The following is a 21883-nucleotide window of genomic DNA, read 5'->3' as shown; positions in this document are numbered from 1 at the left end:
AGGGCCTTACATGGCAATCGCTTTGCAATGATTATAGTTACTCAGCACTTCTTTGATCAGCTGTTCTCAGTGGAAGGCTCCCCTTGTCATTTACTGTCCTGCTGCTACTAATGGCCACTCCCAACGATTCTCTTTTAAGTTTCAGTCACTCCGCTAGATATAGTGGGCTAAACTATTAACATTCATTGGCAATGTAGTAACTGGCTGTGATATTACCATGGGAGGTACCGGGTGAGATTGCTGTCCCCGGCGACAGTGTAATGTAGGCGAACCCAGTGGAAGGGTCCGTATTTGCTGGCCGATTTGGTACTAAAGGGAAGGGGAGAGGAGAGAGAGGAAAGTGCACAGATTCACTCAGGGAGAAAAGAGTAAAAATAAACATTGAACTTTGGGTCTCAAGCTCAAGCCTGTGTTAGGCAGGGTCATGCCAGCCCCCTCCTTTCCACCAAGCACTGGAAGCAGAGAGGTGCTACATGGGCTAAAGGAAGGAGTGCACAGGGGGATATCCCTACAGAGCTCTAGGGCAGTCGAATCAGTCCTGCAAGCATCTAGAGAAGCTGCTTTGAGGGTATGGGGTTGACCCCCTGGGTCATCGCCCCGCATTATCGGCTATTTCAGGGGAGTAGTGTAAGGAGGGCCACTCATTGGGTGGAGCATGAAGACTAGAAGAAGGTGGTAGCCCAGAATTCTGAAAATCTCAGCAATAAAGTAAACAAAGATAATATAATAAACAAAGCACCTCACAGTGCAGAGCAAAGTGAAAGGATATAGTCAGTCCTCTGTGATGTCTCCAGTGCTCTCATCCAGCTGTTTCAATAGGGATTGTGACGTATCTTTGCCCCTGTCTTTGTGCAATGCTTATACCACCCGATGCAGCCCAGCATGTCCTGACTCTCCTCTTGGGATACCTCCCCTTCTCTGATATCGTGGCTGATACCTGAGCGGTTTCCACTGTGGGAGAGATTCTACCTATTGCTAGATGCAGCACTGTCCTTGGGCGCCATGTCCATCGGGAGCTCCTCCAAAGTATCAAGAAAGAGTTCCAGTTCAAGAACTCCTGCATATGTCCTTCTACAGTGACTATCATGTGCCACGAGTTCATATTTGATGTCTATGCATTTAATCCAGGCACGGAGGGCTAGGAACCTCCTGCATCAAGTGTTGGTCACCACTGAGTAGTCTGCCAAGAAGGAGACCTTATTGCCATTGATAAGGAAAGGTTATCCCTCTCTCTTAGCCACTAGTAGGATGGTCCTGCTGTGTTGATGTCGTAAAGCGGAAGCAATTATGCGGAGTGTTGGTGGTAAAAGCCCTGAATGACCAGACTCCGTGTGCTTTCTGAAATTCCAATGCCTCTGGGAAGTGGAGATTGTGGTTAGGGAGCATTGTTGTCTAGTAGGCAATCATGTCTGACTACTCTACTCTACACCCTCCAGGACCCCATAAAGCTAAAAATTGCCCCTTCTTGATCTGTCTTCCATCGACTATCCAATGCAAGAAGTCGACACCACTACACCCATTCTGGCATTCGTTTTTATTGAAATTTGATTACATCCAGACGTTGATCAACCATGTCTAATAATGAGTGTATTGTGAATATATCCTGCTGGATGGATTTCACCTCAGAGGTAAGATCGGTCATATTCGCATTCATTGTGGAAAGGGTAACCCCTATGTACAAAGTCTCTTTGAGGAGAATTTTCATGACTGTATCCACAGGGGATTGAGGAGGCGTCTTTAAGGTCTGCTGAGGATGAAGCCCTTGGTGCAGCTGGTGTGCCTGCAAGGGTAAAGTCAACTTGCAAGAGGTGGGGTCGACTATCGTCTCCTGTGGTGTCTGGGTTGGCATCACTACTCATGTCCAGGAAAGGTCCTGGTGTCATACGGCCTGAAGAGGAGACCCTGGACGCAGCTGTGGAGCAGAACTAGAAGTTACATGACTTGGCCCAATGAGCCAAAGAGGCAGTTGCGGTTCCAACAAGGAGTGGTAGCCGCAGCAACTTGCACCAGGAAGTAAGGGTTAGGGAGCTCATGAAGGTGTGGGAGGACCCCACAAAGCTGTATGTCTGAAGATGGTGGTGACACAAGCTATTGTAGAGAAAGGGGCCTGTGATGCCCCAAAAGTTGTTATCACCAGAGAGGAAGCCCAGCAGATGAAGTTCTTCCCTGGAGAACAGGTGCCAAACCATGGGTCTTCATTAGCTGGAGGATACCATTTAGGGATCAGAGTGTCCGCATGTCTCTTCATCTCAAGGTAGAGTCCAGGTGCAGGCTTCAGCCACCCTCATCCGGGGAAAGGACTGGCCCGTCCCCTTGGGTGTGGCCAGTCAAAGAGAGCCACATAGAATCCAGCTGGAGGGGCTGATAGCGGTGCTCACATAATACTGACCAGCTCCCAGGACACCAGCCGGCGACTGCAGGGTCTCCAGGGACTGTTACATGAATATTGGACCCCCCGATGCAAGAGTGAGTCCAGAATGAAGGTGAGGGGGAGGAGGGATCCATGGTTGGGGTTACAATGACTCTGGTATGCATTCCAACAAAGTCTTTGTGTTAGGCTAAATTCTTGTGGGCTGCGAGCTGGGCTGGGGGAAAGCAACTGAAGTGGAATGGTCAGCTCAGCACAGTACCTGTAGGTGGCAGAATGACCAGTCTGCAATTAAGCAGTAGCTGCTGACTTGTTGCTGGAGCTGACGCTCCGTCTGCACCCAGCAGGCTCCACGGGCTCCGAGTCTGTAGGTCGCTGGCATCCAAGGAGCAGGGTGACAGTAGATTCCTCCGTGGTCCCATTCAGATGGCTGGTGTTTCGCTGCGGCGCCATGTGACATCGGGCTCCAGATCGGGACCCAGGGCAAAAGGTAGGTATCTTCACCTGAGCCAATGTGCTGGCTGGCTCCCAGGCAGCATCTCCACCGGGCAGGCTGCAGTCCGCTTTAGGTGTCAGGGTGGCCACCAGAGGATTAGAAGTGTGCCCGTTGACGTGGTGGGCTCGTCTGGACTTGTGAGAGTGGAGTTGCGGGCTCCTGTGCTGGCTAGGAGGTGACCGGGTAGCCCCCACACTGAGGAGCAAAATCAGGGAGCAGCCAACTTGATTGACTCTAAGCTCCATCTCTCCTGAGCCTCCATGTTTGAGGCTTAAGACAAGGACGTTTCTGATGCATCCATTTTTGAACATCTCTCAGGCAGATCTGCTTTAATTCTCCAGGCACAATGAAAAATTAAAAGGACACTTCAGAGAGGAATAGGGTCACGATTCAACTTTGATTATGGAGATCGAGGGACTTATCTTGGGGAGTCCTAGCTAGTGCAAACAATCAAGGGACCAAGGAAATGTACCAAGCAATGGATACTTAAACTGGGACACACAGGCTAGCACTCTATAAGTAAATACTTCATGGTTCAAACAGACAATATGGCCAGTGTTAATTGATTTTGATGCACTTCTAGGAAATCATAATCCCACTTCACAGTGTTAAGTGTATGATACTGCATGGTCAATTCATTGGTGACACTTTAGGGAGTGTGACATCATTGGGTACTCTTTAGGAGGACAGGTGGACATTGTGTGACACCCTCCATTATGGGACACTACAAGCGAATCGGAGAGCGACTTTATCTTGTAGACAAAGGAAAAGGACCTACTGGGAACGGTGGCCATACTTGCTATTTAAATAGTCCTAGTTATATTAATATCACTTTGATTATGGTATACATGAAAAGACGCATCAAAGGTCAAGTGAGCCTCAAGGATTTTTTTGAGGTTTTGATTCCATAGTAATCTTGTTCGCACAGATGGTCCCCTGGACCTCTGAGTACCTACGTTAATACATCAGCGAACTTATTATTGTCCTAATGTAAGGTTCCTTAGTCAGTGGGATTCTTCATTTGGAGTGGAGAAGCGTGGCTCAGTGGTTAGAGGCGGCAGACCCGGAAGCTGAGATCAGCCGTGGACCAGGGTTCGATTCCCCACCTCGGCGGGTCTTGGGCTCAAAAATTCCACGGACTCGACAATTCTCGCTCTGGTGCCTACTCGACTCACGGGGTCACACTCTGCGACTCTGGGCAATAGCTTGCTTAATCTCCACTACGGCCCCTCGCGGCGGGATGCCTGGCTTTCACCTTGTGAATACCCTGCCGGGGTATCTCACAGAGGAATACCAGGACGGGTTCCCTAAGCAAGCGCCTTGAGACCCCTGGGTGATTAGTGCGCTATATAAATCGAAACACACACACACATTTGACCAGCTCATGATGTACACAAACGACTGGATAACTCACGCCCTCGTCATGCACTGCTAATTACATCTCATATTACATCACTCATGACATGTTCTATGCCATCATTGATAACATCACTGCAACATCTGAAATCACATGCTTGAGGACAACACTGTGCATGGTGGGGGCCCAAGTTATATTTAATTTAGGTCAGTGGATATAATTACTTGAGATAACTATAGCTGGTAAATTTCATTTGTTTTGTTCATTTAAAACAGCATGTTTTACCTCACTTGTTTACCTAACTATAATGTCCATTCACCCTTTTTTCAGTTATTTTTTTTAAAATGTAAAGTAGCATAGTATAACAATTCCTAACTATAACGCCACTTTAACCTTTGATTTTTTTCAGTGGAATAAAATTATATGAACATATTGAATTGAAACATTTTTACCAAATGCCAGTTTCTTATTTCTTCCTCCTGGCCCCATCTACTAGCAGGGAATAGGAGGCCAAATTTCAGTGCCACACACCTTTCTCTTGTAGGAAAACTCTATCAACACTTGCCCCTCACATGTTTTAGGGGTGACAATTGGAATACCAGAAGGCAGCGCTGCAGGGACAGATTGCTTTGTACACAAAAACTGTTCAACACACAAGTTAATCTTCCGTGCACAAAAAGTCCCAGATATAGAGATCTGTGACCCAATCTAATGTTCTTTATGCTCTGTGGTTGAATGATTAATTGTAGTTTGCCATATTTACCTAAGATATCATAATTGTTATACAAGCCTTAAATGAAGTTAATGGGTGTGACAGCCTCCTGTGTGACCTCCAAGTTTGACCAAGACATCGAGGAGTGATTTTATATGTGCATTGAAACATGTCAGACTCACATGATATATTTGTGATTATCCTTATATGCAGAGGAGATAATCAACAATCCAACCTCCCAGCTTATGACACATTACACAATAGGACTGATGACGGACACCTATTTTTCCTTCTTTAAGAGCTCCTTAATTTTGAAGGAATACCCTCACCCACTTCTCATGGCATGCTTCATTATACTGTATGCTTCACACCCAATACACATAGGTATGTGTGCAGGTGGAGCTCAACTGAATATTAGGAGCTCATGATATAATTACGGATCTAATCAGAAGAAGATTATAGCTCCCTAAGGAAAATGCCCAACGGGTTGAGTTTCATTTTGAGTACCCTTGACAGGATTTAAAAAACCCATTTTTCGATGATCCTCAGGTGTTATTGTCCTACTATCTGTTTCGTGTCATGAAATACAAAATAGATGGTAGGGTGAAAACACCTAAGGACCATAATTATGGGTCTTGGTAGTTTTACTTTATGGGATGTTTACATCTTAGTCAGTGTGGCAAAGGTGTCCGTCCTGAAGATTAGTTATCAGTCCAAAGTACGCCCCCTAGAGGTTATCAGTGTTCATGGACCAGTGTCATCAAAGTGTGTCAAGGCTGCCAGTTTGGGGGATCCGCCACAGGATTGGGAGCACAACTGAGCCCGTCAATTCACCAGTTAGAAATGGGATTTGGGGTCCAACGAAGATTTCAGACAGTGATATTTTTAGAACTGTTGGGCTATCCAGATGGTTCAAGAACAACAATCCAGGTGAAAGTCCCCAGCATAAGTCGTATGGTAGACAGATAAACCCTTCATGATTCATTTTGTTAGAAATAAACACATACAGGCTTCCATAAATTTGTGGACGACATGCTCCTGAACGATGCAGTTTTGCCACACTCAGTTCTGCAATAATCTCTTCTAGCCCTCAAGCCACGTGGCGGTGGCGATGATATTGTCTGTCGGTTATGGCCAGGTGGGCTGCAAAGTTCTTGGTATTTCCGGCCATTTCACTTCATCATGACAACCTCCACCTAGGATTTAATGTGCTGGACTATGCTGTTGGTCCTCCATGCCAGGGCCTAATCCTCTCCACAATTGTCTGGACAGTTTATGTTCTTCCAGTGTAGTTTGCTGTAGGAGAGCTCCTCCTATAGTCCTATGCCTGTCTTAGCTTTGAGGGTAAATTCCAACATGAAATATTCTACTTCTGGCAAATGTTTCTCTGCACTGCTCCTTCTCTTTCTTTTGCAGTTTTATATAGGGCAAACTCGACCTGAAGGTATTGCAGCGCTTTAAATGAGCTCCAGTTACATCACACAAGGACACATTCATTTTTTTGTAGGCATAGGGAGATTAAGTGATTTGCACAGAATCACAGGATGTTGAGCTGACGCCAAGACTCAAACCCGGTGCCCAAGTTCCAAAGCCGGCAGCTATGGCCGTTACTCCTCATCCAAAGTTCAAACAAAGTACTAATTACTGGCTCAAAGAAAATGATATTTATTCTGTTTAGGGGGAAATGCCAGCAGCAGGCCACTCTAAGAAGAGCACATTATAGCATTTTCCCAAGCATTTACAAGGAGGCATCAAATAATCAAGCCAGCGATATTGATGGAGGGCCAAGTACCCTGATTAGAGTTAATTACCATTTCTAAGTGATGCCCTGCACAATGCAGTAGTGGCACAACGCTGTTGCTGAGCAGATATCCTGACCTGGTAGGAAAAGGGTTTAGATTCCTAAACATGCACATTTATCTACAGGGACTAGTTTGTAGAGGAAGTAGCATGCTGATTGTGCCAACCGTATGAAGGACAACAACATCCTGAAGGGATCACCATTTCATGCAGCGCTTGCTGTGTTCTCCATAGGGCAAGATTCATATAGCACATTGTCTCCCAGTTACACAACAATCTTCACCTCCTTCTCCTGGCCATTCTTCCAGCCTAAATGAGTAGGAGGCTAGTCAATAGCCAGAAAGGGTGGTCATGGTGGGCTGGTTGGATTTTACTTTCTGGGACCAGTAGGCTATCTACTTGCCAGTGGTACAAGTACAAGCGCATGTGCTCCTGCACTACAAAATAGCTGCCAACTGCCTTTCTTCCATAACCGAGTATCTCTCAATTCTGAATAGAGTGTACACTTTGAATTCACCTATTGGTCTGTAGACCCTTGTGCCCGGTTTTTAGAACATAAACCACGTCACGTGGAGCACCATCAGAGGACTCTGACTGTAGAGTTCATGGAGAGGAAAAATGCAAGGATGGCCAGAAAAAAGTTGATCAGCTATACTTGCCATGCAAGAACATTCATCATTGCACTGAGACTGGCGACTCCAAATTAAGGTGCTGGTTTTTCCTACTAGTTGAAAGGTCCCTTTTTTTGGTCATCTTTTAAATGAGAAGATGCAAATGTAGTCCTCCTCCCCCATCACTTTAGAAGCTCTGTTTTTTTTTATCCATGAACTGATTCTGCAGAACAGCGTTTGCATCTTTGTCGAGCGCCAGATGTTGTAAGTAATGCCAAAAGAGAAAATGGTCCCACTTGTGGCAGGGTTAGGATGTCAAATTTAGGAGAGAAGTGAGAGAGGCAAGGATCACACTTATTTCTGTAGAGCAGATGTGCTGAAATTCAATTAAAGAATGTAAGTGACAAATCACTTGACTCTTGTGCTTGAGACGTGTTATAATTATGTTCTGTGCTGTACTTCTTGGACTGAAATTCTCTGAGCAGCAGCTGGTCTATTTTCTTTAGAATTGTCCTCCCGAGGCCACCTGAGACATTCAAAAGTTGCACTGCTCTTTCCAGTGAAATCATTTCATACTGAATTTTATTTGAGGTCGTTGGGCCAAAACGATTGAGCCTAGCTGAAATCAGACTGCTTTTAAAACATGAAATACATTCGTTGAACTATTGGAAGTTCTCACTGAAATAGTGCTTTCATGTTTCGGTTACTGCCCGTTAGATATAATTTTAACAGCTGGTATTTTTCAGCATACACACATAGCGGTAGCTTTAGAGCACGGTCTGGGGGATGTGACCCAAATGACCCCACCCTTTTCCCTCTACCCCATGACTTCCCAACAACAAAGTGCCACTAGGGTGGCCAACTGTTCTGCCTTTTGTTGGCCTGGTCCGCTGTCTTGGATCCTGTCCTGCTGCTGACACCGAGACACTTCTTACTCATTCATCGCTTTATAAACTGTGTGATGTGTGCCTGTCCGTGGCTGAAGTATGTGGCTGCATCACAAGACGGGGGTGCCTTGCACAACACAACTTAAGGGATATATTCCACTATAGTCAAAGGGATTTGGAGCACCCTGCTGACACGTCACAGCTGAATTACCTCATGCATCATGGTCGATGTGGTTCAGTGTTACTCGCTTCACACACAGTTCTCACAGTTTGTTGGCCAGTGCCAGTACCAGTATTCTTTTCAAGTGTATCCCCAGACACGTGTTTCTAGATTCCTCTTTCATATATTCCACTATAGAGTTGCAAACGCAGCCACCTCCACTTAGCCACCACTGAATGTGTGAATGAAATCTCTGGTGGGCCAGGGCATGTACAGAGAACATGCCTTTTTGCATCTATTTCTTTCATAAGACCAAATTCAAAGTGAAGATTTGTTGTTAGATTAGTGGGGAGCGTCATAGGGAGAGTGTGATTTTTCCAGGATCAAAAGGTTTTTAAAGAAGGAAACCTGAAGTTGAAACACCCAACATCTTTCTCCAAAAAGCTATACATTTACCACCTGTTTTGCATTTTGGTGACTATACCATGGCAATCAATCAATCAATCAATAATGGACATTTGTATAGCGCGCTACTCACCCGGAGGGTCTCAAGGCGCTGGGGGGCGGGGTCCGCTACTGCTCGAAGAGCCAGGTCTTGAGGAGCTTCCTGAATGAAAGGTGATCCTGGGTCAGTCGAAGGTGGATGGGGAGGGAGTTCCATGTCTTGACCACCAGGTAGGAGAAGGATCTTCCCCCGGCGATGGCTTTGCGGATGCGTGGTACGGCGGCGAGGGCGAGGCTGGTCGATCGTAGCTGGCGGGTGGGTGCGTAGAAGGTCAGGCGGTTGTTGAGGTACTTGGGGCCCAGGCTGTGGAGGGCCTTGTGTGCGTGGGTGAGGAGCCTGAACGTGATCCTCTTGCTGACGGGGAGCCAGTGCAGGTCTCTCAGGTGGCCGGAGATGTGGCTGTGTCGGGGGACGTCCAGGACGAGTCGTGCGGAGGCGTTCTGGATGCGCTGGAGTCTTTTCTGAAGTTTGGCTGTGGTTCTGGCGTAGAGGGTGTTTCCGTAGTCCAGTCGGCTGGTGATGAGTGCCTGGGTAACCGTCTTCCTGGTTTCGGTGGGGATCCATCGGAAGATCTTATGGAGCATGCGCAGGGTGTTGAAGCATGATGATGAAACGGCGTTGACTTGTCTGGTCATCGAGAGGGAGGAGTCCAAGATGAAGCCCAGGTTGTGTGCGTGGTCCGTTGGCTTGGGAGTGGTGCCCAGGGCAGGGGGCCACCAGGAGTCGTCCCAGGCGGAGGGCGATGATCCCAGGATGAGGACTTCCGTCTTGTCTGAGTTCAGTTTCAGGCGGCTGTTCTTCATCCACTCGGCGACGTCTTTCATCCCTTCGTGTAGGCTGGTTATGGCGGTGGCGGGTTCGTTGGTGAGGGATAGGATCAGCTGAGTGTCGTCGGCGTAGGAGATGATGTTGAGGTTGTGTTTGCGTGCGATGGCTGTGAGAGGGCTCATGTAGACGTTGAAGAGGGTTGGGCTGAGTGATGATCCTTGTGGTGTTGCTTTCCCTTCCACAGATCAAATCCATTTTTTAACCACAAACTTACGCACAGCTTTTACATTGCTTCTTTGTGCTCCCTATCTTGCTGACTAGAGCAGTGGAATAACCTCAAAAAGTGATTGTCCATGGGCATGCGATTTGGCCATATGGTGTTTTCATGTTTGACTTCATACATTTAAGTATTACCCCTAAAGGGTTCCTCCCTCCATCCCTCCCTCCCTCCCTCCCTCCAAATAAAATACGATAATACTTCTATTAGTAGTGACAAAAGCATAAATGTCCCATCACAAGATTTTCTTTTACAAACACTTGCAATCTAATGATGTAGTCCACATGCAGCCATTCATATGGCTCAAAGACTGAAACTACCACAATGCATTATTCTGTGAAATAAAATCCCAAGACTAAAGCATTGCAACCTTGGTGGCTTGAGAGTCAGTGCTGCTTGTTAAATTAACTTGACTTGACTCAAACATTTGGTAATTTCATAGATTAAAAGATATGTATGGATTGTTTATATGCTAGGTAAGAGTATATGAACTCTCTGAGAAAAGTGGCATATTATATGGTGTGGTTGTGCAACCTCCCTGTGTAATAAACGTACACACCTATCTTGGTTCAGTCCAGTCCAGTTCATTTGCAAAACCTTAGCTCAACTCTGGGTTGCTGTGGCTTCGAACAGCCAGCCTTTGTCAAAGGAACAAGTGCAAAGCAGGAAGTACCCAAAAAGTTGAACAAGAAAGAAACCATACACAAAGGTAACCTAAAACCAATTCATAAAAATAGCTCTTATTTTTGTGAATTTTAGACCCCAAAACCCACAGGAGGGTTCTGGTGATATACATTATTAAGCAAATAATAAATCACTGCTTTTCATACAAATCATGACCAAGCATTGGCAACTACCGTTGTTAGCAGTTACTTGGAACCTTTGGAAACTTTGTAAAGTTGTGTTCAACTACTCTTGCCCACATTGGGCAGTCACCTGCGACAGCGAGCAAGTCATAGGGGCCAATATGGCCTGGCAGGACAGTTACCTTGAAGTCTCCAGTCAAGCTCCAGGCTCTATAGACAAACCACTAAAGACGTCAATGTAGCGGTCCTGATGAAAGGGCTATAGGAGGCTAAAGATGCTGAAGGATGCCTTCAAAGTCCGGTTGAAGTTCAGCCCGAGACCAGTTACCACTGGTCTCTGGTTACAGTAAAACCAGTGGTTCACTTTAACTGAGGGTAGGTTCATCTTGGGTGACAAAACTGCACTCCTATGACTCTCGGGGTCCAGTAGACTCTGGTACAACTTTTGAGTATCACAATTCAGTCTCCCTGGCTTGCTTCAGTGGCGGTCAATTGATTGTGGCTACCGACTTGCCAAGACAGGCTTCTTCATATTTTGTGGCCCTGGAGCTGTAACAGGAAGTTAGTCAACACTCTAGGAATCACCTCTGTCTAGGGCTCTGGGATTACTTTTCATTGAGCAGGGCACCACAGCCATAGTACCTCTCTTTGCAAGCCCAAAGAATAGCAGGTGCAGTCCGGTGTTTGGTGCAGTCTCTCTTTACCAGGTCCAGTGAACAGCAGGGTAATCCTTCTTTGGTCCTCTCTCCGGTGCAGATGGGATCTGAGGTGTGGGTGCCACTTTTATGCTTAGGGCTTGCCCTTGACAGATGCAGTGTCTAATAGCCACTGGTCTACCAAGTCCCCCTCCTGCCTTACAAGGCTGGACTGGGAACTGAAACCTGGCAATCAGCTCGACCGGCCCCCAAAAGGGGCTGGGGGTGCAAGTGGGAAGCACCACTCCTGCTGCCGCTTGTTACAGGCTGTCGATATTGCAGCACTGCTCTAAAACCGGGCCACCCGTATCGAAACTGTCCCCCACCCTTCCAGCCCACTGGGGGAAACACCCAGTGCCCGCTATGGCCAGTCTGGCCCTGCCAAATGATGACGACTTTGTGCATAGTGTGACAACTAGCTATGCCGAATGCTCAATTCTGCTCACTCCCGAGATGGCAGAACCCCTCTTTCATTGTGTGGAGCTTGGTAGCCCACCCTAGAGGTGTATCTACTTGAACGCTACACACCCACGCGAAAACTGGTTTGACGACTGTTTCTCTCTCTCTGTCCCCGATGGCAACCTGTCTATCTGAACAAAAGAGCAATGGCAGGTCCTTTTTGCTCATTCCAGAGAGTCGTTCACAGCTCCCCACCAGGAGAGGAGACAGCTGTTGGTCACCAACTGTAAACGGGTCGCTGGAAAGCGGTAACTTTCTAAAATTGCCATCTGTTCTAAAGTTACATTAAGTTCGACTTGGGCAACAAGTTGGCTTAATTTACCAATCATTTTTAAAACTTGAAGTATTGTATTTACTAGTCCCATTCAGAAGTTAGAACTGCTGAGCAGTTAGCATGTACACCCGTAATTATCAATTGGGCTACTAGCCTTTCTAGAGTAAAAATGGTAATTTGGGGTTTTACTGTCAGAACATGTAAAACCAGTTGTCCTACTTTTTAACATATAACACCCTGCCTTAGTGCTAGTTAGGCCTACCGTAGGGGTGACTTGTATGTATTAAAAGGGAAGGTTTGGGATTTACGTTAAATGGCAGTCGATTTAGCAGTTTAAATCTGCTCTACCAGTCTGCTGTGCAGGGGTCAGCCCGGGACCAGGGTTCAATTCCCGGCTCGGCGGGGTCTTGAGTCCTAAAAATGTCCATGGACTTGACAATTCTCGCTCCGGTGCCTACTCAATTCACGGGTTCACACTCTGCGACTCTGGGCAATAGCTTGCTTAATCTCCACAACGGCCCCTCGCGGCTGGATGCCTGGCTTTCACCTTGCGGATACCCTGCCGGGGTTATCTCACAGGGGAATACCAGGACGGGTTCCCTAAGCAAGCGCTTAGAAACCGCTTGGTGATTTGCGCTATATAAATTCCTGTACATTAACATTAACATGGGCTTTTTGACAAGTAGTCGCTGAAGGCGAAGGTTGCCTTGTGCGAACGTGTATGTATCGCATTAAGTTTAAAACGGTACCCACCAGCACAGACGGTGGAATGTTCAAGTTCATGGTTTCTCATATCAGTGGCGGTCGGTGAAAGTGGGGACCCAAATATCATGGAACTGTGTTAGTAACTTTGGGCATGAAAGTGGCGAAATTTACAACTCAGTCAAGCGCGTAGTTGGTTGGCTTTCTAATATTTCCTTGTTTGACGCACTGATTGATCTTAGGCAGGAGACCGTGCATTGATAACAACCCATGCTTTCTTTGCTGGGCTGAACGTTTCCTCCACACAAACGACAGATTTCTGCCAGAGCATGTTCGCGTGGCCCAAATATGCTATATAATATATGTGGTCCAGATTATGAATTCATGCCGCTCATTTTAAAGCCCCGTTTGGTAGCGAGAGAGGCGCTCACGTACGATGGAGTATGACATATTTCACCCACCCACAGGAAGTGCACGCTTCCGCCATTTGGCCTGCGTGAGTTCCGCTTTGTTTTACCCCCGGGAGTCGGAGACTTTGCTCCCAGGGCACGTCCCCTTCAGATTTGCATTCTTCTCGTGGTTGCTTCCTGTGCCTGCCTACCGTGTTACATTTGCAGTTGTTTTTTGTGTTATCTTGCAGTGAGGTTGACATGTATTTACTGAAACGCGTAGTGTATAGCTGAGTTTGAACTGCAGTTGGCGTGTCAAACCTCTTTCACATATTCAAACCTTCCAATCTCCAGCTGCTAGCAGGCATTTCGACATTTGATGTACAAAGCTTATTTGAATGTGTGCATATTTTCACTGCTAGATAATGATTTTATTATTTCGTTGGTGGTTAGCGTTATCCACTAGGTTTCTCTGCTAATCTCGTCACTTCCTGTTCCGTATTTGAGCAATCCACAGCACCTACATTTGTTGTCATGTTTCGTCACCGCTCTGGCACCATTGAGTGACGCCAGAAAGAGTCTGCAGTGTACGTTGTGCAACATCTTGCACTTCCTCGAATTCAACATTCGAACGTCGAGCCCGCCAAGACAGGTTGCTCTGTTAGATAGCTGCGTGGATGTCATCTGAATGATCACATGTTCAACTAAACCATACTCTTAAAATTCCTGGAATATAAATGGTGCTGAACCCGAGGTAAGTGATTTATCACAAACACTTTTTATTTCTTTCACTATAAAATGCCACCACGTGGGTGAAGCAGGAGGAGTATTAGATATATTACCTTGGCCACCTCCGTCATTCCTTCTCAGGTTCTCCAAAACCATTTAAAGCTAAAATGGTTTTGAAAGAGATGGGTGAAATACTGTTATTGGGGGATGGTTTTGAAAATGTTTGCTGGCAGTTGTAAGCTTTCTGAGCATGATTTTTTGTATTCATTTTTCCATGCCTCTGATGAATATCAGGGTCTGAGCTGTACTTTGCTTGGTAATAATTCTGTGGTAGCCAAGTGGGGGCACCAAGTCCTCCTTTGATTTTGCACAGGGCCCACTTTGGAAGGTTGTTCTAATTTTTAAGATTCACTCCCTAATTTCTGGCAACATTTTATTTTTTGTTTGCTCTGAATTAGTATTCAATTGTTTATGTACTAGTGGCAGTAGAGTCCATTGTGCCATATTTGTGCCCCCAAATTCCACTCACAATTACTTTTGACTCCTGGTAACACTATTAAGTAGTTTCTCTTCGACCTGCCAAGCTAATGGGTGCAGCACTATTACTAGACTATTCCTGCCAAGGCAAAGACTAACACTTCATTAGTGTGGAAAGCTGGGTAGACCGCAGTTAAATAAAAAAAATGTAAATTACTAAACGCCCTAAAAAAGGCTCTAAACCCTCCTCCCTTTTTCAAACCCACAAGCTCTTGCTTACAAAGTGAACTGCAGAGGAACTTGAGGATTTTGCAACTTTTTCTAAATAAATTTTTTTTTTTATCCACACTATATTGCTAGTAGACTTGCAGTGAAAGTCAGATGTAGTCGTGCAGGAAGAGTGTGGGTTTGCTGCAGATGTACTTCTGCTTTTAACATTGTGTGAGTTCAACATTTGTTTATAATGCTGGACTGATTATGTCTGTTACTAACTGCTGTGCATAGCAGAACAGCAGCACACCCGTTGGAACTGAGTTGGCCTGCATTGGATCAGGCGTATGTTTAGGAACCAGAATTCAGAGGTGCTTTTATTCTGCAATACTAAATGTTGTGTTTGAGTCAGTACGCAGACGCAACATGCTCTGCGTTTATTAACCGTTGACTATATGTGTTGAGAGATTCTCAACATTTGAACATTCAGTCGAGGAAGACCGTTTATTTCCTGTTAAGGGGCCTGCTCAGGTCTGAGGTCTGGGCTAAGAGAAACCGGTCTCGGCCTGCCAAAGAGAATTGTATGTACTACTCGGAAGGACATATTTAAGGAAGGGCTAATATATTGTAGCAGCCTTCTCAAGGAGGGTCTAATGCTGATTTTCATGGTTTATGCGGCTGCTGTACTTGAAGCTAGAATTTTATCCAGTTTTTTGTTCCCACTACATTGAGGAGTTTGCTCCTGGCCACTACAATCTTTCATGGTCCCTGGAAAGATCAGTTGTTAAGTTCTGCATTGGAAGAGCGAGATGCAAAGAAACAGGCACAGAGCCAAGGATCAAATAAGTAATGTTTTTAGTGTTTAAATGTGAATCACCGTTGAATGAAGATAAGCAAATAAATGCACTTTCTCGCGCATTACCTTTATGCAAAAATGCACAGCTTACTTGTCTCTGAACCCCTATTCTCCCCCTTGATACTGCTCTAGGATGCACTAGTTGGTACCCATGTCCCCCAACTTTCTTTTCTTTGCCAGAGAAGTTTTGCATTGAGTGACAATATTATTTTTAAACACTTTTTTTTGTTTAATGCAGTTCATAGTGGATGATTGGACCTAGTTGCCTGTTTTCAGTCATATACACTTGACTGGTCGATTTCTTAAAATAAATTCCTCCTATGTGTCTCGTTGGGAACGTCACATACGAGCTCATCATTTCCAAACTTTGGAGGCATAACCTGCCGGTTCTGTTTGGATATTATTTGATACTACAGCAGAATGTTTTGCCATTTAATTTTCCTTGGATCTGCATTATACCACCCATATTTTAAAGATAGTTGGACGGCATTAGATAGAAGGATGGCACTATATGGTTAATGTCAATAACACATAAAGAAAGGTGCAGAGTGATCATGACTAAAGCTGCCAGACTTGAGGTTTCGCACAGACCATGAGTTCACAACCTAACATTCTGGAAAATCTAGGCCACTTTCTACTCTTTGTTGTATGTTGGGATGAAATATATCATAGGCATTTTCCATGTTGCATGTTGCAGCATGTTTGGTTCTCCAGCTCACTTGAGAGTTGCTCACCCATCACATCGCAAAAGCCTACCTAGAGTGCTGATTTGCTTATCCATCCTTGGTACCTCCCCCCGCATGCTGCACTTTTGGCTGTAAACCCCATTGTGTGTTCTTTGGCACCTCCTCCACATCTTGCTTACATGTTGTTTGACCATTTTTCACATGTGTGTTGTTTGGCAACTCCCCCATACCGCAATTGTTGTTCTTCTTTTGATTCCCTTCAGGTGCCCTTCTTTTGCCCACCATGAAGTCCCTTTGCCCAAATCTCCTTGTTGCGCACACTCCTTCCGCTACCTCACTAAATGAGGTTTCTCTCATTCCATTGGCACTCTCTTTTCCCATCCTCCTTCCACTCATTCCCCCACCTCTCCACCCGGAGAGTCATTTCACAGATTGTGCTCCGCTCCTTCATAAATGTCCTTGAACTGAACTCTTTCATGCAGTGTCCAGCGACAGATGGCTTGCCTTTTCGCCCTCCCCCTCAGTATCTTAACTCTGCATCCGTTTGCCAAACCCTTCCCCAACGGGGGACGTTTGGATAGTCACTCTACCCACTCTTCAAGTGTCTGTTACAGACTGGAAAGTAGACTCATTTCGAGTTTACTAAGGGTGTGATAGAGTGGTGGCGCACAGAATGCTTGAAACCAAAATGCATGAAAAGCTAAACCCATTTCACTTGTCAGTGCAGAATATATGATTTTTCAACGATTTCAAGTTCCACGCATGGCATAACCACGCGAATTTTACATCGCAAGTGGCTTTACCACGCTGGAATTTACAACGAAGGATTGTACCACGTCTTACCTGCACGTCTTTCTCCAGCAGCCCTTACTTCCATCTACCATGGAAACAAGCGTCAAAACACGTCTTCCAAAATAAATAAAGGACTTCTTTTTTGACGTACACTGCACGTCTTTGGGGGAGGCTCTTTCCTTTTACTTCATTAATACCACAGAGCGTTTTTTTTTTTAAATCTAACTCGCTCCTTAATTGTTGTTATTTTTTGGGGGGGAGACCCCCCCAGCCCCCCCAGCCCCCCTAGCCCCCCTCCCAACCCTCCCCCAGCCCCCCCAGCACGACTGGACGGAATACCACGTCTCCCCCCAACCCACGCTGAACGTACTTTCGTGGTATAGACGGTCGTGGAAGGCACCCACGTTGAAAAAACGTTTGCGTGGTAAGTGTACCGTGGTAAACGTTATGCGTGGGGATGCCTTCGTAGTAAATGATGTTTCCCGTCTGTGCATACTCCTTTTGCTTCCAATGTTATTAGATGCCTCTCCCTTCTTCTCACCCTCTCTCCATACTTACCTTAAAACCGCCAGGTTCCTGCTTTTCCTCTAAAGATGCAGCTGAGAACTTGTTCTTGGTATAGGTGACCAGATCTGAGAACCAAAAACCGGGACATTTTGCAAAAACAGAAGAAGGACTACAATTTTACAGCAACAGTGCTGCGCAGAATGTCAACTCTTATCAACATAGGAACACAGGAGAAGCGCCTAGAAAATAAATAAAATGTACTTTCTAAAACCAGCATAATTCCTGTTAATTAAACTGCTTACTTATAACAGGTGCTAACTAGCACAACCTTATTTAGAACACCCAGTAAGTGCCTCTCACTGGTTTCAGTCGACCCCCTCTAACGAGACATGAGCCAAAATCAGCTGGCAAAACCCCGGGAATGTCCAGGCAAATCCGGGACGCCTGGTCACCCTATCTTGGTATCCGCGAATTGTTTGAGTAGGTAGTAATATATTCCGAGCAACACTCTTTAAAAAGAAAGGGGCGCCTAGAACATGGAGCATTTAGCCATATACCTTTGGGGCTCTCCTTGTTAATTATTCCCAATTACTTCTCTGATAGAAAAACTTGTGTTTTCGGAATATCACTCGGGACATCATTTGCACGAGGGCCTCGCTGCTTGTCTCTGATGATGGTGTGACATTACACGCTGATTGTTGAAGCTGGATGTTTGTAAAACATTTTTCGAGATACCTTAAATTTCACAACCACGTGAAATGGGCCTACACGTGTGTTTCGTGATTTGGGATCATGTCGACCCCTGATAAATAGAAGAGAGTCACGACTCCAGAAAATGGCTGCATATTTCCTGAAGGCTGGTGACGTGATGAAATAGGAGTGCGAATACGCTTAGAAGTGGCAGGCTCTGCGCTTTTGAATGGCGCGGTTTACCAGGAGCTCAATTAAAGGCGATAATTGGTGTGAGAGGTCTGTCTGTCTGAACGATAAATGCCTGCTGGCACCGACGTTACCTTTATGTGCACAATGGCTGAACAGCAGTCACTGAAAAAAGTGTTACGGCCCTAAACGCATTTATTTTGCTGCTCAACGAGCTGTAATTACTTCCAATCAAATCCCTCTCGCCCGATCGTTTTGTTGTCCTTACCAGTTGTCCCGCCGTCGGTGGTCGGGGGGAGGAAGGTTTCTCCACTCGCTGCAGCAGACGTGCGAGCCCGCAGCTGCATGCCTCACAGGCCTCATCTGTATGCAGATCTCAACAAATGTGTCTGATTGTTATTCGAGTTGGAAAATGTCTGTGAAAAAGCATAACGGCCCCGCCCTCCTTTGTGTTCCAGACTTCATCTTGGCAGGGTGGCATCTTTAGAAGACTTAATGTTTGGACAACGAAGGACATTGTTGACTTGGGGCCTTACCTGGACACAGAGCTTTAAAATGAAGTGCACGTGGGGTCGGGCTGAGGGGCAGGGCAGCAAGCCTTTAATGGGATCAATAATTTCTCAGTATGGTGTGCAATTATGGATAACGATGCAGGCAATCTGTACGTCAGGACAGTATTTTTGTTTTCCCTTCCAAGTCCAAAAATGCATATTTAATGTTATCTTTCTTATTTCCTGTGTGTGGCTTCACTTATATGGCACATTAAAGAGATATGTATTTTCAGGTTATACAAAATAAATAAGGGTTTGCCAATTTTGAGACAGAAATCTGTAAGATCTCTGTCCCCGCCCTTCTAGCCCATCGCGCCTTCGCTCGGTGCTCCCGGCCTCCCTGTGCTCTTTCGCCTGTTCCTCCTCTTGGTCTCTCACAGACCCATCACAATGAGAGAGGTCTCTCCTGCTTGTGGACTTTCGCAAAACTCGGCCTGCATAGGTCTTTCCCCTGGCCTAACCCTTAAATTGCAGGCTTCCGCGATCATATGCCTCTTTTAAGTGGATAGACAGTCTCATAGATATTAAACAATGCTTGTGACTTGTGCGCTGACACCCTGTCGAATGGACACAGTCTTTTAATAAAAATTGAGACATGGGAAGAGAGAACAGTAATTCCCAACTACCCACTAAGCAGACAGATGCTGAGGTAAGGGAACCTGTAGACTTGCACACATCAGGACTTTATTAAACAAAAGTAGCCTAACTTGTCACAGAAAAACTTTCAATATCACCTTGCCTATAATGGTGAAAAGTGTAGAGCGTGTCTTTGAAATGAATTTCCTTTCATCCTGGCGGAAACTAGCATAATTCCCTTTGGCAAAAATTACATGAAATGCGCAAATTATGCCTTGTTACATGAATTTCCGACTTGGCATTTGCTACAAATTTTTTTTTTTGCCCCAAAAGCGTTCTTGCATCCATTGTGGTTGCAATTTGTGCTAGAAAAAAAGACAGTAAAACTGCATATGACGTGAACAGCCACTCTTGTTTGATTCTTGTGCATTATTTCCCTGCTGCTGTGATATGATCTTTCCTGGAATAAAATTTCAATATGAAATGACGCAGATTATTCGAGCATAAATTACATTTTACCTGAGCTTATTTTCTTTCCCCATGAGTCCTCTCTCAACCTATCCTTTGTAGCACCGACCTATGGCACTCTCTCCTCTCAGTCCAATGTCCTGTAAACCCTGCACACGCTGCCACTATGAGGCGGTCTTATTTAAACCGATGTTAGAGCTGTTGCCCTATTGAATCCTGAAGAACAGTCAGGGGTCTGTGTCCTGCATTGAGAAACGCCCCGAAAAGCACCTGGACGTAACCTTTAACCAATACATTATAATGGGTTATTAGGGAAGATAGCACACTCCTACATAATCTGTGGTTCATCATCATTATGTAGAATTTATCGAAATGTGATTTTCAAATGGAGGAATTTATTTCAGATTGTTATAAGCAGGGTTGGAGAGGTGACGGGGGGGGGGGCACTTTTCTGCCATTTAACACGGGGGTTGGCGGACATGGCTGCAGATCAATCTTAACTGTGCATCTGTGATGCATTTGTAACTATCTCAAGCTGGTGCATTAGTTTGTAAGGGCTTGGAGTGTGGGACTCCCTTCTGTATTGAAGATGCAGCCTGCTCCATAATCTACACTACATTCTGGTTGGGGTGCAGTGCCAAGGCCTATGAACTCTAAATTCGCTTTGTGGTATAGGTAATGCTGAAATAGCACATCATGAACCCTGAGCCTGCTCTGTTCCTCACTGTCATAAGGTGGTAATCTATAAGGCTGACGGGCACACTTTTTTTTTTACTATACTTTTTCTTATTGATTCATAAAAACGGAAATAAACAAAAAGGCATTACACGCAGTATAAGTCCAATGCCAGAAAAAGAGAGACGCCTGTTAGAGACTGAAAACATTTTGTGGATGATACCAGCACCGGTCCATACCAGTACGCCTTTCCCTCAGAGTGGGGGGTTGCTGGTCCCCCCCAGTGTTTCGTAATATCACATTTGGGTATCAATCTGATTAGGGTATGCTGGGCGCGTTCCACCGTCAGTGTGCATGATACCCAGAAGGATGGTTTTGGGTGACATATCTACGGGGAAGACTGGTATCGTCATCATTTCACGTTGAACCCGTCTCCAACATGGCTGGATGAGGGAGCAGCCCCAGATTATGTGGAAAAGAGCGCCTTGTAGGATTTGCATTTAATACAAAGGGGGAGAGGGATGACTTAATTCTATGTAAGCGCTCAGGTGTAAAGTATATTCTATGCAAGTAGTGCAGTTGAACAAGTCTGAGCTGATGGGCACACATGAAGGCAGGCAACAGCTGCATAATAAGAAATAGGGACTATGTGCGGAGGTAGTTGGAGTTCACAGAAGGAATATGGCCAAAAGCCAACAAATGCACACTGATACTCCTAGCAAAGTGTATATATGCGCACAAGAGGAGTATGCATGTCAGTGGGGTGTGCACTTGCTCCACACAGGTGTTGCTGCTTGCAAAAGACAAACATATGAACAGGAGATTATAAGCTTAAAGAATTGTGTAAACATGAGGTCTGGATTCACAAAAGATTGTTTACAGTTTGTGCACTGGATAACTGTGTGCCCAAGGTGTAAAGCTTGGTAGCAGGGCATGTAAATACAGATTTGTTATTATTATTATTATTATTATTATTATTATAGACAAGAGGAATGTGCTTGGGAAATGTGGCTTCACAAGGAGCTGTGCATATGGAAGACACTGAGCAGAGGTGTATGCAACCATGAGCGCTCTCTGTAGGCTGCTCTATGTGCATTGAGGATTTCTAACTTTAAGTGTTGTGTACGTTGGAATACTGTGTAGAACGAAGTAATATGCGTACAACAAGGATGGTGTGGGCATGAGGATGTGTGAGCTCAAAAGATTAGGAC

At 45.5% G+C, this 21883-nt stretch overlaps 1 protein-coding gene across 2 annotated transcripts in view; it reads left to right on the top strand.

The window, feature by feature from the left end:
* Window positions 1-21883, top strand: part of CEP128 (centrosomal protein 128) — a 704507-nt gene that overhangs the window by 14241 nt on the left and 668383 nt on the right. Inside the window, exon 1 of one of the 2 annotated variants that reach the window (XM_078659995.1) lies at window positions 13885-14020. The exons of the other annotated variant lie outside the window; for it this stretch is intronic. The gene's annotated coding sequence lies outside the window, so the exon portion shown is untranslated. Of the gene's footprint in view, window positions 1-13884; window positions 14021-21883 lie in introns of those variants that run through there. 2 annotated transcript variants of the gene reach the window in all.

Source organism: Lissotriton helveticus, chromosome 9 (genome assembly GCF_964261635.1).
Source record: "Lissotriton helveticus chromosome 9, aLisHel1.1, whole genome shotgun sequence".
Taxonomy (NCBI): domain Eukaryota; kingdom Metazoa; phylum Chordata; class Amphibia; order Caudata; family Salamandridae; genus Lissotriton; species Lissotriton helveticus.
The sequence above is the reverse complement of the archived record's forward strand: the minus strand, read 5'-3'. Positions and strand labels throughout refer to the sequence as shown.